A 17,151-nucleotide genomic window follows, 5' to 3' on the forward strand; every position below is an offset into this window, starting at 1 on the left:
CATATTTTTTAAGCATATGGTCAATAAATTTTGAGCAAGCATAAGTAATGCTGGCTCTAGCATCCACTAATGGTCTCATAGGGGGGTTAGTGGTAGACTTGTGAATCTTTGGAACTCCAAAGATAGTAGGTATTCTTGGTGCTGGTGTATCAAGAAAATTAGCAATTCCTACATCTATCCTTGCTTCAATAAACAAATCAAAAATAGAATGAATTCTAGCATAGGCTATGTTTAGCTAATTTTTAGATACTTCAATGTATGTTTCACTTGCTAAAATTTCTTCCATTTTCTTAAAATATTCATCCAAGTCTAGTATCACTAATCCACCCCCTTTGTCCGGTTTCATTGCTCTCACTCAGGCTTGCTGAAGCACAGATAAAGCTTCATTTTCTTCTCCAGTTATGTTGAATTTCAAAGTACAACTTTTTTATTATTGTTATTTTTGTTTGAAGTTACTTGGTTAAAAAAATCTAATACACACACTTTTTCAAACAAAGCTATAGTAGGTTGTAATTGAGGACAGAAAGTACTAGATACATAAAATGGTGTTACTGTATGTTGCCCCTCCCCAAACAAAACTTTAAAAATTAAGTTTTCTTGTAAACCGTTTAAAATCTGTAATTAATTCTGCTATGTAATTTTTAACTGTGGGGACAAAAGTAAGTCCTTTTGCTAGCAAATCAGCCAGCACCAAATCCACTTTAAATTCAGAATAATTAAAAGTATTAAAGTCACCTTACGTGTTACACACTACTGTGTGTTTTAATCCATTTAGTTCTGAAGTCTTACTTTCCAGTCCTTCATTCTCTAGTTCTTCTGGTGTGAACTGTAGTAAACTTTTGGGGCTCCCTGCCTAAGGTTGTAGCCTGAGGCAGGATGCTGAAAATTTGCTCCATTGTTTGGACCATGCTGTTGGCCCACAAAGTTAGCCCTCCTTCTATAAGCTCCTCCACTGTTCGTGTTATTGTTGCTAGTGTTATTATTAGAAGCATTGCTCTTCTTTTTAGTGGATACATATGCCCGACCTTCTTCACTTCGATCCGATCCTTGAACAGGTAGGGCCATTTGGTTCACACCTACTGCCAAAGTCTGGGCAAGGTGCCACTTAGGAGAGTTGATAGGTGTGCTCAGAGCGGGCCTGCTGTCCCTCCTTCACCTGATGCAGGTATCTCTTCCTGTGCCACTCAATGTATGTTTAGGGCCATTGTGGAGGAACAGGCATGTTCCCATAGATGCTGCAGATAAATGCTCAGGGTTGTAGGTATGGCGCATTCTAGCATGAGTGACTGTCTCCACCATATTACCAATTCAGTGGATGAATGACAAATTGGAACGAGGGGTGTCTGTGATGGACCGAGAGATGTCTGTCATGGAATGAGCATTGTCTGTGATGGAATTTCTGCTGGGAGGGCAACAGTATTCTCATGGACATAGGTCAGCCACATTATCTGCTGTCAGCCGATGTAGCCGTGAACTATCAGCCTCTCATAGTGGCAGCAATTCCAGTGTTCTGTCAGTGAGTGTGCTCTCCACACTCAGATATGACTGGCCATGGGATTATGTTCCTGTGCATCCCCATGAATGGAGCTCAACCAGCAGACATCTGTCACATTCAGGTAGCAGCACTGCATTTGACCATGGGTGTGAAAGTGCCAGTGTAGCTCCTGGCTGAGCCAGTTCTCATGGTCAGGGAAGACAATGATGAACTGCTACCTCTACCATGCAGTGCTCACACCTGTCCAACATTTATTTATTTATTTATTGCACTGTTTAACGGGAAAGTCCACTGGGCCTTAAAGAACCCATTTTCAATGGAGGCCTTGGGAGAAAAGCTCCGACAGGAACAGAGATACAGAAAATACTAAACATTAATTGGTACAAAAGTAGATACAGTGTTGCACATAGCGATTGCAGTAATATATACAGAATATATATATATATATACATAAAATTAGGAATTTTGTTGGTTGCCAGATGAATTCATTCAGCGAGGTATAAACGGAGATATGTTAATCACTATTATTGTACCAGTATCAACAAGTGATAAAAGATAATAATTATGGAGAATGTATCATCAGTCAGCAGTAGCAAAAAGCAGTTTAGGAGAAGTAGGAGGTTAGGGTATTGAGCAGGTACATGAACAGGAAGAGTTGAAATGATTTTTCAGTATTTGTTTGAGGGTGGAGGGGCTGCCTATGTTTCTTATAGAAGGTGAAGTGAGTTCCACAGTTTGGCAATGGTGAAGGAGTAGAGGAGGTGACCAGCAGGTAGGGTGGGCTTTTGTACATTTAGAAGTAAAAGATTTTCAGATCATAATTGCCTGCTGGGTTGGACATGCCAAGACGTAGAGCCAGCACAGAGCTTGGCAGTATTCATGCAGACACTTACACACCAATTTCGCCTGTAGGACCCCTACAGATACACACACACTCACACACACACACACACACACACACACACACACACACACACACACACACACACACACACACACACACCAGTTAATCATTTTGCCTTAATGACCATTTGTTGGTTTATCCAACTACCTGCCTGCTTCTGTGTTGTACTCACACACATTGACCTTTTATATTAGCCTAGGCTTTCCGCCACTCACACAACACCCTGTGCAAGTGATGATAACTGTGCCATATCTCTGTTTTCTGTCTTTTGGATTCACAGATGCATAAGTTTTGTGTCTGATGCTCAGAGTGCATAGCTAACTTAGTGCTTAGTATGTCTGCATTTGTGGTGTTGAACTGGTAATTGTAGCTTTGACATATATTGGCCTTGGAAAGGTAGACAGTTGATAACATCAAAATTTCCCAACTTTTTTGTGAATGATGTTGTGAGGGCTGTGAAGTCAGAAACTACAATGTGTAACATTACTTTCTAATGTCTCTTTTTAATTATTTTTCCAGTAGAAATGCATGGTGGTAAATTGAGGGCATGCAGCAATTGTCATTTTTTTCAGAGATATAAATATGTGAATCTTTGATGCCTAAGGCCTACTACTTAGTAATGGACACATATAAGTCAAATAAGTGTCTGCTGTCACATGCAGTGATCATCAGTTTTTGAGAGGTATGACTGTGTGAATCTTTGATGCCTAAGGCCTACTACTACTTAGTAATGGACATATATAAGTCAAATAAGGCTCTGCTGTCACATGTTAAGGTAATTTCTGTACAAATTGTCCACCTTTAACTTGCTTACCACACTGACTAATCATGAAATACAAAAGTATGCCACACATTGGTATTATAAACAATACAATCCAGGTTCAGGGCTTACCATGTAAATTCAGCAGTTGCCAAAGTTTTAGTTCAGGGCTGAATCTGTATAATGCAAGCAGTACACTGCCAACACATGCGGAGTGGGTGATTCACCTGGCATCAATGTTACTATATGTATGTGAGAAGGAGGAAGGTTTTAGACCTTTAGGTGGTGACTGAGTGCGCTATTCGTTGTCTCCTAGCCAATGAAAGGGCATACTGAGCATGCCTAGATCTGTCTACAACCAAAGCAGCTGGTGGTTACCCCTCTGCCTCCTCATCTGCCTGTGGCTTTGGTGACCTTGGCCTTGATGGTGGGATGTCTGCCCCTTATCCTTGCTGATCTTGCTGAAGTTGTTTCCTCAGGACTATCTTGTGTAACATGGCACAGAATATTTCTGTACATGTCTGCAGATTGTACTGCAGGGTTCCCCACAATGTATCTGGGCATCAGAACTGTGATTTAAACAGCCCAAACACATGCTCTATGATATTTCTGATTTGAATGTGTGCCTCATTATGGCATTTTTTCATGGGTGTGTGCACATTTTTTATGCGTATCATAAACCGCAATTCTAGTGGGTAGCCTGCATCCCCCAGTGGATGACCCTGTGGGATATCCTTCCCTTGCAAACATCTGGTACAGCTGGGAGGTGTGCCAGATATGTGAGCCATGGTAACTGCCAGGTTTGCCAGCACACATGGTCAACATGATTCCCTTGGCATTACACATGACTTGGCAATTGATAGAGTAGTAGCCATTTCTCTTTATGTAGATCCTAACCTGTACCCCAGTTGGTGCACTGCTTCAGGGTATTGTGCTACATGGTAGAACTCATGCATTTTTCTGGCCTTCTCCTCAGCACTACGTGGAAAATATATGTGGTCACTATCTTGTTGGAGAATAGTATTCAGGAATTGGTGGAGGATCCTGTGCGCTGATGCCTGTGACACCCCCAGATAGCCCCTTGTTGTTCTTTGAAAGGTACCTGTAGCTAAGATTCTAAGGGATACACATATCTTTGTCTCCACTGAGATGGGCTCCTCTCAGTTGGCTCTGGCTCTGGGTTGAGGATGGCAGAGGTCACAAAGTGTCTGTAGTGTGTCCCTGTCTATCCCATAGTGCTCTACAATTTGCACATCATGTAGGTTGCGAAAAGTTAAACAGGCTCTGAAAACTCTTCTCTTTCTCAGCCTAGGCCTATTAGCAGAAGCAGCATTGGCTTCAGCCTGTAGCGCATACAAAAGAATTAAAGCAGCAGCCCCTAACACTCTGCCCATGTAGACTCCTTTCCATGGCTGTATTTCAAAAGTTTTAGAATTAACTGGAAAACCAGCAGAGAGTCTACATGGGTGCTTTATAACTTGTTGAATAGCTCCACAGTGTTGTATTGGTTGATTTGCATGGAATTCAGCTGCTTATGCTGAAATTAGTATACCATGGTGTTTACCTTATTTGTGCGGGGGTGTGTACCTCTACTCGGTGCTTACTGAATCTACAACTTGCTGTGGCCGTGTAGGCTTTATTGAATCCCCTGATGGATATATATATATATATATATATATATATATATATATATATATATATATATATATATATATATATATATATATATATATATATATTTTTTTTTTTTTTTACTAAAATATTTAAGATTTTAAGGCAATATAAAGATGGATACCTAATAGTAGAGGGACGGGAATGCTGTGTTAGACCCAATTTCAGAGAGATCAACAAAACTTAGTTTGCATAACTATAGCAATTCCCTAGTAATCTCTGAATTCTATCATAATATGACCTTGTGGATCCCACTATAACCAATGAATCTCTTAATAAGGAATTTGCTTTTTTTCCCACCATGTCATAAAACATTGTTAAGAATAGACTTTGCTGGTACAACTTACTTACTGAATCAAGGTTCTTTTCAGACCATTCAAAAATTACATTCAGTCTCAATTCAGATCTTTTGATATTTTATATTTATTTATTTAACATTTGTTTACTGGGAAAGTCTGACTTGGAACAAGCCAATTTTTAGCAAAGCCCTGGGGAAAAGTTCTCCAGACGCATGTCTTTGTAATGTGGGAGGAAACCAGAGTACCCAGAGGAAACCCACGTGAATGCAGTGAGGACATGGAGATTCCACACAGAGTGCACCCTAACTGAGAATCAAACTGGAAAACTTCTTGCTGTGAGACAACAATGCCAATCGCTGCACCACTGCTCTGCAAACAATTGCAGTGCATGGTTAGCTTGGACCCATATCTCACAGTTATTAGAAAAAAGATAAAATCAAAGAAGAAATACATTGATTACTTGAGGAATTTTATCAATATATAAAAAACATTAAACAGAATATACAATGCGTATCCCTTAAACAGAAATTAGGTATCTTAATCAATATAGCATCTTATTTCAAAAGGCTTTACCTACAAAAACAAGAATATATCAAGAAGCTAGAAAACTTCTAACCTATAAATATAAATATTTAACCTGTAAAGAAAATGTGGTAGAACAAATTACACAACTTGAAACATTTAAATATGCCTTTTTTGTCACAAGATAACAAATGAGAAACTAAAATGTTAACATCCTATGCAGAACGGGGATTCCTATTAGCTGCTCGAACATTTAGGTTAGCGAATACCTAAACATTGATCTGGTAATAGCGAAAGCAATAAAATGCGAATGGCCAATTTAATGCAGGGAAAGAATTCCCTTGGCCGTTATGTGGATTTTTACCCTTTCCCCACTGTAGAGTGATCTCAGAGTTGGTATATTTAGTTAGGGGATGTGGGGGGCACAGCCCCTCACATCAGGGGTTGTGGGGGACAAAGTCCCTCACTTCATTTTGTTTCAAATTTTTTTTTTTTTGCAGAGGGAATTCATTTCCTACATTAAATTGGCTGTTCGCTCATTTAATTTTTCAATATTACCAGGTTGACGTTTAGATATTCACTAAACATTCTCTAGGGTAATATAGATGCACAGAATGGTTGCAAGCTCTGTCCACTCTCCTGCCAAACCTCATTACAATTAACAAAATACATCAAGGTGATTATACTTCTAATGCTGAAAATATTAACATTTTTATAAAATATTTTCTGATTTAAATATTACTGCAACAGATAGTTACACTGAGATTGAACTTGAAGCGCACCTAGTTCAATTAAACTTACCACAGTTATCTCCATCACAACAGAATTATTTTGCTTGTCTCATAAATCCATTAGAAAATGATCAAATGTTATCTCAAATTTAAAATTAGGTACATTACCTGGTCTGGATGGATTCTCATCTGAGTTTTACAAATGCATCAAACAAAAATTATTCTATTTTAATCTTAGTGGATTTGCAGATATATATTTAAATAAATCCAATACTATTCTTACCTGAACATAATTTAGACTCAATTAACCTGATAAACTATACATTGATGCAAAATTATAGCTCTGTTATTGGGTCTATAGCCTTTGATAGGGTTAACACTGATTTTCTTCTAAAGGTCCTTTTTAAATTTGCTTTCCCTGATTCCCTTATACATTGTATAAAACTCTACTACACAACTAATAATAAACAAAAGTACTTCAAAACCCATTCTTTTAAGTAATGTTGCAAGACAGGGATGTCTCTCTCACCTTACTTTTTTAATTTTTACAATGAACCTCTTCTTTTATCCATTGTTTAAAAAACACATAACCCCACAGATAAATAACATCAAAACTTTACTGACTGCAGATAATTTAAATATTTACTTCTCCAACCCAGGCTCAGATTTAGATAAAATAATGCATACCATAAATCAGTTTTCAGAATTGTATAACTATAAACTTAATCTATATGTCAATATTATTTCCGCTAAAGCACAATTATAAACCTAACCCACTCTCAGCTCTTAACAGCATTGGAATTAGTTCCTCTTTAAAATATTTGTAAGTACAATTCGATGAAAATGATAACATTATTCCATAAAACAATATCTCCAAAGTATGTAACTCCACAAAACCTGACGTAACAAACTGGGACAGATTAAAATTTCCACTCCTTACTAAAGTAGCTATAAGCAAAATGAATATACTCTCTTAGTTGTTTTACTGTCTAACCTAATATTTCTACCCTATAGCAGATACATTTTTGAATAGTATATTGACATCACTGAATAGATTTGTCTGGTCCTGCAAACCCCCAAGAATAATCTGTTATAAACTAGGGTCACAAAAGCTGAATGGAGATCTTTCCATCCCTGACATTTTTTGTACTGCTTACTCATAAACTCTAACAGATTGTTAATTATAGTTTTAAAGATAAGATTTAGTCCCCAACTTTGGGTCAAGATCTGGGCAGGTTGGTGCAAACACATAGTATGTTTTAATGTACAGACACAATACTGTTTGAATAATCAAACTCAGAAAAACTTTAAAGTTCACATATTAGATATTAGTCATAAATGTCATTACATCCTTCCAAGACCTCCTTAAAATGTTAGACCTTTATGATGTAACATTACTTTTGCAGCTTCTACATTTAAATCCAAACATTCATTGATCTTTGTAAATTCCTCTTAATTAAAAACTTTACAATATGGGACACAGTATCCAGTAACCTAGCAGCTAAGAATAGAATCAGAACTAACTAAAGGTTATCTACCAGACTTAAATCAACTACTAAACCTTGTCCTGAAAGACTATAGGGCACAGATAAAAATAAACAAATTTAAACAATCTAATTTAAGCCTTTAAGGTGACAAACTTGTAGCTAACACATACAGAATGATAATGAAAGACAAAGTTAAAAAAGCTTATTTTTTCACATATGTACATGATTGCAATTTTACAGCAGACTTAGAAAAGAAACTAGAAAAGTCATTTAAGTATAAATTTATATTTTGAAAAAAAAATCTTGTATACATTGTTAAGCAGTTCATGATAAAGCATAATGTTTATCTTACTTCACTAAGTAAAGGTCATTTTGTAAGAATTACTCACCCCAGTGTTCAAGCTATAAGTTGGATTAAGCAGATCTCCATATAATACAGCAATGACCTTCTGTTAACCAACTTTGGTCCTGTCTAAAATAAATTGGTAAAAATGGAATAGAATGAAAGCATTTTAACATGGCAAGTCACCATCTGACATAGTCCACCAATTAGTCCAGACTTATTAACATTAAAGATTCTATCACAGTTTTTTTTTCCAATTAAACCCTATATACAATAAATTGGCTGAGTATCCAAACAATAGCCTGGAGACATTTTCAAGACATGGCCATTATGCACATAAAGATGTGTAAATTATTACTTAAAATGTATAAGGGGCTCCAAAATGACGGATGGCTGAAAATATTTGATTTATTAATCAAATATATAAAACACCATAGTAATTGTCTAATAAAAGATACAACAAATAATCAATATTTCTCTTCTCACACTCTTATTTCATAGTTAGCAGTTTGTCCTAGCTAATCATATCTTTTTCTTTCATCTTTAAAATATAAACCTTCCTTTTTCTTTCTTATTCTATCTCCAAAATGTTTAAGAGACATAATATTTTCAAACTATATTTGTTAATGCTTTAGCAAGAGGTTAGGTTTTGTAAATAGTTTTACTTTGTATACATAGTCTTAATTTAATTATTACTGCTACTACTTAGTTTTTCATAATTCTAAATGAAAGTAAAGAAGTATTCTAATCCTGGTAACAACTGTTGATGCAAGGCAACATAAGGCTTAGCATTTCACCACTTCAAAAATGTTATTATTGCACTTCTCACTATATGTGCATTATAAAAAGAGTTTGCATAAAAAATAGTCATGTGCACGTATAACAACAAAGCTTTTTTTCATGTTATGTTCCTACTAAAGACAATTATAAAGCTTAGGTATTTAAAAAGTATAATGGTAAATTTTCAGTAATTAGTAAGAGTGATGTTAATTACTGTCTAGAGGAAAGAAAGAAAGGGGGAAAGGGTAAAATTTGAGGATCTCTTTCTTAAAAGAAATGTTTAAGAGAGCAGACACAATGCTGATTTTGCAAAGTGATTATATTTATAGTAGATGTCAAGTAAAATGAACATTTGATTATGTTATATATTCTAAGAAATTAAAAATTCTTATTTTTGCATTAGGATGTTGACAAAGCAGTTCCCTGATCACAAAGGTATTTTCTGGTAATGAATGAAAAAGGAGTTAAAAAGAATAATGGATAAGCAACTTTTACAACAGAGGATGATGTACAAAAAGCAGAATTTATGATTTATTTGATAGACAGTGGGAAGACCATTTAAATCTGATGCTTTGCTATGCTACTTGGGGTGACTGGTGGATGTTGTGTACAGAGAAGTCACAGAAGGAGTATTTCATGTGTAGATCATATAGTGAAAACAATGTCAATGAGTTCTATAACTGAAAAGTAATATAAAGGCATAATAATATAGGAAAACAAGATTTGCAGTTTTTAAGTGTATCTAAACTGCAGGGGTGGTTAAGATCACAAAATACATAGTCATATGAACAAGGGAAGAACTGAAGCCCCATTTAGTTAAAGGTAAGATATTCTTATATGAATAAATTAATAGACTATGATTGTATGTATAGGAAACAAGCAGAAACATTGAATAACATTTTGTCTTTATATAGACAAAAGTAAAATCTATGAAAAAACAAGTAGGATACTAAAAATAGGGCACAATATATGATAGTAAAAAGAGACGCAGATATCCAAACAGATGAAATAAAGAAAGTTTTTAATGTGGTAACATCAGATTAAGCTCCTGGTACAGATGGAATAACTTTACTTTTTCATAAAGCATAGGATGACAAAAATATATGTATTGTAAAGGCAGTATTACAGGAGTGGTAGGCAGTAGGAAAATAAAGGAAAAAATAATATCTGTTGATAATATAGTTCATTTCAAAAGGAACAGAAAACTAATCCATATGCAGCTGGAGACCATTAGCACTGGAAAATTAAGATGATACCACTATGAGTATAATTATACAGTTGATTTTCATTACAATTATGAGTGGTATCTTAAAAAATGTCTTTAGTGCCAACAAAGACAAGAATATTCAGGCATTGGTAATATTTAGAGAAATATTAGAAAATAAAAAATGAGAAAAAAGGTGATATTTTGTTAGAGGTAGTATAACAAAGGTATATAATAATGATAACAGCTCCATTTATTTGATATGCGTCTATGGATTCAGCTGTAGAGTCTTATGACAGATTAAGGATATTTCTAGATATTCAGAAGTGAAAAAAACAATAAACCAAGCATCCACCACGACTGTTGTCATGCAGGACTTTATTGGAAATGAACAGGATAAACACTTTCACACAAAATTGTGCTTCTTCAGATCCATTAATACAAACAATATAAAACCATTTATATCATAAAAACCAGAAACATTTATTCAGTTAAAAACATCAATTAATTACTGGTGTGATCTACGCTTCTTAAGTAGTGGCTTTAAAGGGATGACAGAATTAAGCCCTGGAGGCTTATCTGCCTGTAACCTAGTGATCAATTTGGTCTCTGCCAGCTCCAACCTGTTATTAAAACACACCCTTCTCAAATCCACTGGTATCATTTGTAAAACCAAGAATTCAAACATATGGTTAGAATGCAAGGATATGTGCTTCGCTAGTAGATTAAGTAAATTATTATGCCTTATATCCCCTAACTGCTGCAGAATGCATTTTTTAAGCACTCTTAAGGTCTTACCTACATAAAAAGAAGTGCAGTGCCTGCATCTGGCCATATAGACTAAGCTTTTCAATTTACAGTCAGCATAAAACTTAGCCTTAAAGTCAAAACCAAACCAGTGTACTTAAAATTACTATCCTTACAAATAAAAGCTCATGCTTTGCAGGTCTTACAGGGAAACGTGCCTAAACAATCATAAATTATTAATGGAATAACACTTGATTTATAATAAAATCGCCTTTTTAAAGACAATTTATTCTTAAATGTGAAGGAAGGTTTATTACCTACCATATTCCTAATCTTTTCATCTGGTAATAAAGTCGGCCAATATTTGTTAACTATACCACAGATGTGGTGGATGTTATTACCATAAGTCAAAGGCACCCTAAGAGATATATTTATATTCCTTTCTGATGAATTAAGATTAACCTGAAGTTCACTGATCCTATTAAAATATGGTTTGCCTCATGTAGTATGCATTGAATTAACTTCTGCTAGAGTCTTGTCTATCACATTTTTCTTGTATCCCCTGTTCAATAAATCACCCTCCAAGATGGTTGCAGCATCCTGATATTCAGTATCCTCAGTATGTAACCTCAACATTCCCAAAAACATGCCTGGGGTGCATATTTCTCTGATGGAAAAGAACATTCTTCCTACAAGGTTTCCTAAACAGGGAGCTGTGAATAAGATCATCAGCTATTGTAATTTTAGTATCCAAATAATCAAGAGAAGTACATGAGTAATTCAAGTCAAATCTAAAACATTCACTATTAAGCTCAAGATATTTCACAGAATCAAGTGAAACATCATCATCCCCCTTCCACAGATTAAAAATGTCAACTACATATCTTTTGTAATGTAAAAGGTGCATCGAATATTCATTGTTGGATAGGACCACTTTGCCTTCCCATTCTGCCAACTCTAGGTTGGCATAACTATTAGCGCAGGGGGTCCCCATCGCAACTTGCTTCTTCTGCCTATAGATAGCATCTTTATATAAAAATACATTATTAGCTAGAACAATCTCCATTAAAGACCCCAGCAAATCAACATGTGCCCTGGTATATTCAGTATTAGTGGACAAATATCTTTTTATGGATGCTATCCCCATATCATGAGGTATAACAGTAAATAAAGTCTTTATTTCCATGGTGGCAAGCAATACATCATCTGAAAACATATCATAGGTTCTACTAACATCACCCAGGTTGCTCAAAAAATGTTTGGTATCTTTCAATACAGCCACAAATTTTTCTAAAGGTTTCTTGAGTTGATTCTCTATGTATATTGAAATAAATTCAGTGACCCAGCCCCTCTCTGACACAATGGGACAAAAAGATGGAAGGGTTAATGACTTATGCACCTTGGGCAATCCCTGAATGATCAGAACCAATGGTTCAGATTCCACCATGAAATCATACATTTCTTACATTTCATACATTAATAATTCATGTAACTCTTCATGCACCACTTTAATGGTCATAGATAACATAGACTGTGTAATCACTTAACAGTGGCCTCAATTTCAGATGTGTTGGCCAAATTTCACTGTACGGTCAGTTGACAGATATATATATATATATATATATATATATATATATATATATATATATATATATATATTTAGCACACTAAATCGTAACAATTGTGTTAACATGTACACTTATTACATTTTTGGACTTTTGATTTTTTTAATTTTTATATTTCATACTTATGGTCCCATTATGCCTGTAGTTAGATATTGAGGCAAGGGGTATTTATATGTCTTTTTGTACTGGATTGTTTCTTTATACTGGATTATTTTATTTTATTGCAATGTCAGTACTTGGTAAACAGGTAGTTGGTTACTATGGTGGTGGAACTAATTAATGCATTCATTCATTAATTAATCAATTAGAAAGGAAAAAGTATTTAAGGCAAAGGAGTTGTACACATTTTATCTAAAGAAGTCTATTCAGGGACTAGATGAAAATTGCTTTATCATACTGTGTACCATTTATTTACTGCATTTTACTACTTTTATTATTTTTACTATTTTTATTAAAGTTCTGTGGTGTGTTCAGTTCCTGAGTTATTTTCTTTTTTACCTAATTAAGTCTATTATATCAGATACTAATGGTTATTATGGGTCTGCTTTCCCATTACATAAAAGCATAGGAGCTTAAATATTGATGATTACATTTTCTGCTTAGTGAAAAAAATGAATCTTATAATGTGAGGAGGTTTGCATTCAAAAGACAATGGTGATAGCATGAGTTTGATAGATACAGTGATTTATCTAAGCACATTGCACTTCAGGCTGAAAATTTTGCTAGGGCTGGACTGCTGTTTACTAGTTAAAAAAATCAAATAATTGCAGGACTACAAAGACAAATTATTAAAATAAGAAAGAAAGGGGTGTTAATGCTGCTGAAAGAATGGATTCATAAAGACAGTGACAAAAAAATATGCTACAATTACATATTAAAACAATTTGTGTGATTCCCAGATGGAAAAAAAATTAAGGCAAATAAACTTTGTTAAAAAGAATGGGATAGAAATATGAAAATAAAATTATCAGAAATTTCTATCTAGACTTTCTCCTAGAAATCTTGAAGAAAAAAGTAAAATGTGTTTAAACTAATAAAGGGGAAGATTATAATTTCATTTAGGACAATGCTGAAGAAACTATTAAATGACTTTTTTTTGAGAGAACAGGTTTAACAGCTTTTGGGAGATGGAGACACTTCAGGCAGGTTTCTCAATCTTACGTAAGATATATATATATATATATATATATATATATATATATATATATATATATATATACATATATACATATATATATATATATATATATAATATATATATATTTTATATATATATATATATATATATATATATATATATATATAGGTATGTATGTGTGTGTATGTGTGTGTATGTGTGTGTACGTGTGTGTGTGTGTGTGTGTGTGTGTGTGTGTGTGTGTGTATGTGTGCACATTTATATGTATATGTATATGTGCATGTATATATGTGTGAATATGTATATTTATATTATCAGAATTTATTAAAAAAGGAAGCTCAGGAAAAATGTGAATGTTGTAGTATTGCCTGCTTGGATTTTATGAGAACTTTAATGTGGAGAAGACTATACAGAAAAAAGTAGATACTGATGCTGGTATTAAGCAAATAATGACTCATTATTGTGTGACCACCAAGAATCACCTCTCAACTCTCCAGATTTTGTACAGATTTCCCTTTGTTTTTAAACTTTCGTTTCGTCCCTCTTGAAAGAAAAAAAAATATGTTTTAGATGTTCTAAGGTAATGCTGCCTGCATTTCCATGCAGCTCAGCAAACCATGACTAATTGCCTACGCTTCAAGAAGTGCTTTTACTGAATGCAGTGTCATCCAGGCAAAGATAATTTCTCAGATGGTATTATTGCACATATTTTTAAACTGTTCAAATGATTGCTGCTTGTATTTTGCAATTTTCTGAGCATTTAACATTAATTTTTGCTACAAATCACCCTTGCTCCCTTTCTGTTTGGAACTTGAACTGTTTTGTCTTATAATCATCTTGAAGAGGGATATTTTAGCTAGAGAATAAGTTTATTGCTTTTGCATTGCACCTTGAGGTCTCTTTTTGCTGATGTTTTACATTAGAAGAAGTAAGGTCATCCATCTTGTGGCAGAAAGTGTTTACTTGCCCTGGGATTCAATAAACTCCATGCAGGAATAGTGCTATTCCTGCATGGAGTGAACCATGTCCATTTCCATATAGCTTTAACAGCAGCATGCTTTGCATATTCATGAAGGTGTGCTACTGCTAAGGCTAAGCGGACATGAAAACTACTGAGTGCAGTGAGTGTGTTTAAGTAGTGCATGCGCATCCAACATGCCCCCTGCACTCAGAAAGTCCTGTACAGCACTTTTTAAATTAATTTCAGTGCTCCCAGACACTGAAAGCAAATCAAATAGCAAAACAGTGTCCATGGATGCTGAAATAGTTGGAGACCCTGAAATAAATGCAGGGTGTGTGTGACGGATACTATCACACAGACCCTGCATTGTCAAAGTGCCATACGGCACTTTGTAAGTGCAGGAAGTCTGGATGGGAAGCAATGCAGGGGGTGTGTGACAGGTACTGTCACACACCCCCTGCAATGCAAAACAGCTGTATGGCCATAGCGCTCAACTGTACATGTTTTTGCAGAATGCCCACATGCCTGCCTCATATACCTCTCAACCTCCTAGAGCAAGGAATCTGTACAAGGCCATACATAATGGGGGAACAAAGGCCAAACAATAGGGACACTTTTTTAATATTGTTCAATCAAACTTGGAAAGTTGATAGAATAACAGGTTTTGCATTAGCGTGGATTTTCTGAAGGGCATGAAGTCTGAAATTCAAATGTCTGTCATTATGTTCTGACTTAAACCCTGAGTGATTTGCCAATGATTTTCTAGAAAACCACAGTCATATGAGAAATGGACCAAAAATATGGGGCAATAAGCTGGACATTCTGCAAAAATCTGTAGAGTTGAGAGGTATGCTGCGTCATATTTCTGGTGTGTTCCTCCAAACATCTGTCCCTACCTGGCAAATAGCAGAGGATGTGCATCATTAAATAATGACAAACATTTGATGTTAAGACTCCACATCCATCTGAAAAGTCATGCTAATGCAAAATCTATTATTCTAACAACTTTCTAGGTTTGTAAGAGCAATCATTAAAATCTGTCGCTTTGTGTCCCCTTACAATTACCCTTACTGTGACTGACAAGGAGAATTGATACATGTAAATAAACTGGGTTTATTAATGTCATTTTGTTTTCAGTCTAAGGTATGTTTAAGCGTAGCTGAGTGGGTTTGCATGTTAGGGCCCTCTGCTTAGCATTGCTTAAACATCTCATAGCAGCTAAATAAAAATGTATAATCAGAATATTGATGACAAGATAGTATAGCTGTTAGAGTCTCTGCTTTATATGCAGGCATCCATGGTTCAAGTACCAACACAAGCACTTTATTTTTACATGGGAAAGCATTGTTAAAATTATTTTTTTATGTTAAATTATGTAGTAATTGATATTTGTTACTGAGGGTAGTGAAGCAGGTCCATAATGGGAGTGTGAGTGCATATAACATGTGAAATCAACCATGTATACACAAATGTCCCATACAGTATAGTCACACCCCAAGGTAATGTAATGAAAGCACATAGGGAGATGTCATGTAAAGTAAATCATATACACTTAATAATATGTCAGTAATGATGAATTAATCTAAAATCCTGATTTTTTTTTTTAAATGAAAACTGAGCAATGCTAAGTTGTACTCAACTATGCTTAGCCAGTGCAAGCGTTGCCTAAATGTAAATGCTAAACAGAAGTTAGCTCAGCTAACTGGATTTGCACAGTGTTAATCAGTGTTCAGCATTTACCCCTTTACGCACTGTTCAACTCAGCTTAGCGGATTTGCACACCACTTTGCTGAGCTTAGCATTTTCAAAATGGTGTAATGAAAGCAAAAGGCAGGAATATGGCCTTATTTAAACCACAAAGGTGGTAATACAGCCAGAACCTGTTGTAGTTGATCTGTGCAGGTACTATGTCAGGCATTGATGAAGGAGCATGCTTTCGGGCACAATGCTGGGGCATTCAGGAGTCCAAGGTCATGGCTGGACTCTTTGTAGAAAACTATGATGAGAGACTGCTGCAGGGCCAGTACCAGGGCTCATAATACAAAGCGGAGGCCTGGGACTATCTCGCACGTGATCTCACCAGTGCTACTGGCATCCCCCAAACTAGTGAGCAGGCATGGTATCATTATGCTGACCTAAAGCAGAAGAATGGGGGTGCTCTTGGCCCAATGAATCCAAGATGCATGGGCACGGTATGCTCCAGCAGTGTGTAAGTATCATTATCAAGTAGTTTGTACCAAAGTCTAGCCTGAGTATGTGATATACAGGTATGCATAATGTTTGTTTTTCTCCCCTATAGCTGCAGCAGAAAGGGCTAGAAACATCAAAGCCCATGCTAACAGATTTTTAATGCTGTGCTGACAGGCTGGTGAGTCCAAATATGTCTTGCAGTATGTAGTGCAAATAACTAAGAAGGAGCACATTGTTTACTGCCAGCAGATATACTGTTACTGTGTTAACTGAATGAGCTGGTGAGTCCAAATG

Source organism: Protopterus annectens, chromosome 6.part0, assembly GCF_019279795.1.
Source record: "Protopterus annectens isolate FY-2018-M chromosome 6.part0, PAN1.0, whole genome shotgun sequence".
In the NCBI taxonomy this organism is placed as follows: Eukaryota; Metazoa; Chordata; order Ceratodontiformes; family Protopteridae; genus Protopterus; species Protopterus annectens.